Here is a 1,188-nt window from a genome sequence, read left to right as displayed (position 1 = left end):
TCCCTCTGTATTTGAAGGTTGGTGGCTTATAATGCCCACCCAGCCTCACCTGTGGGCAGATTGCTTCAGACTGAAAGTACTACTGAATCAGTAATTAGTCAAATACTAACTACCCAATGCAGCACAGCACCCTATGTCCAAGTGTACCACGAGTCAGGAGCTTCTGAGATGATTTTAATTAAGCCTGGTCTCTGTACCTGTCACTAGAAATTAGCCTGAGCGCAGACACCAGCTAGGGGAACTGCCTGACCGTGAGGAAACAAGGAGCTAGGTCTGATCCCAGAGCAATAGTAGAAGGACACTGGGATCTGCAAGGCTGCTGCCTGGCTCCTTTCAGCACGGTATTGTGCAGCTGCTGCTGGCACCAGCTGGAAGGAAAATGATCAGGGAGGCAACAGGTGACAGCATGTGGTGGTTGGTTGCCTCATGAAAATATAGGAGAACAGCATCGGTGTTCTTGGAGCCCGAGTGCCAAGTGCACAGGGTCACTGCTGTGAAGTTATTTTCTGTAGGTTAGGTTGGACTGTGGAAGTAGCACAGGCAGCTCTTCTGTTCTCTTAATGATAGCAGGTACTGGGTGCTTGGTATACTCGGGGTGGGACTGTGAAATTGTGGTGTTTTTTAGAGCACTTTGTGGAAATGGGTGTTACTGGTTGTGTATGTACAGCTCCAATGTGTAGATATGCTGGCAGTTAGCATTACACAGTTATGCAAAGGCAACAGGGTGAGCAGCTTGGAGGAATGGTGGAAATAAAGCATGCCAGCAATAGTGCATATAGGGGTCTAGACCTGAGAAAAGGGTGAGTTGTACATGGATTTACAGATTTGGTGTGTGTAATGAGGGCGCAGTGTGCTGTGAATATAGAGTAACTAACTCTGGATAATAAAGAGAACGGGATATATGCACTGTACCTGTGGGGGTAGGTTGTGGTAGCGTGTTGAGCTGGTGTGAGGTTTGGGCACAGAGGAGTGCGTTTGCCTGCAAACGGGTAAATAGCAGGTGAGGTTACAGCGCAGAAAGCCGAGTGCGCGTAGCTGAAATCCCGCAAGCAGGGAGGTGGCGATGCACAGCGAGCTGTGCGAGGGTGAGCTGTGCTGTGCAGCACTAGGATTGCTCTGCAGAGCGCGTCCTGAGAGCTGGGGTGCTGGGTGCGATTGTGCAACCCCGGGGGTACATTGAAGAGGAAA

Source organism: Apaloderma vittatum, unplaced genomic scaffold (assembly GCF_000703405.1).
Source record: "Apaloderma vittatum isolate BGI_N311 unplaced genomic scaffold, ASM70340v1 scaffold22716, whole genome shotgun sequence".
NCBI lineage: Eukaryota > Metazoa > Chordata > Aves > Trogoniformes > Trogonidae > Apaloderma > Apaloderma vittatum.
This window is presented reverse-complemented; position numbering follows the sequence as displayed.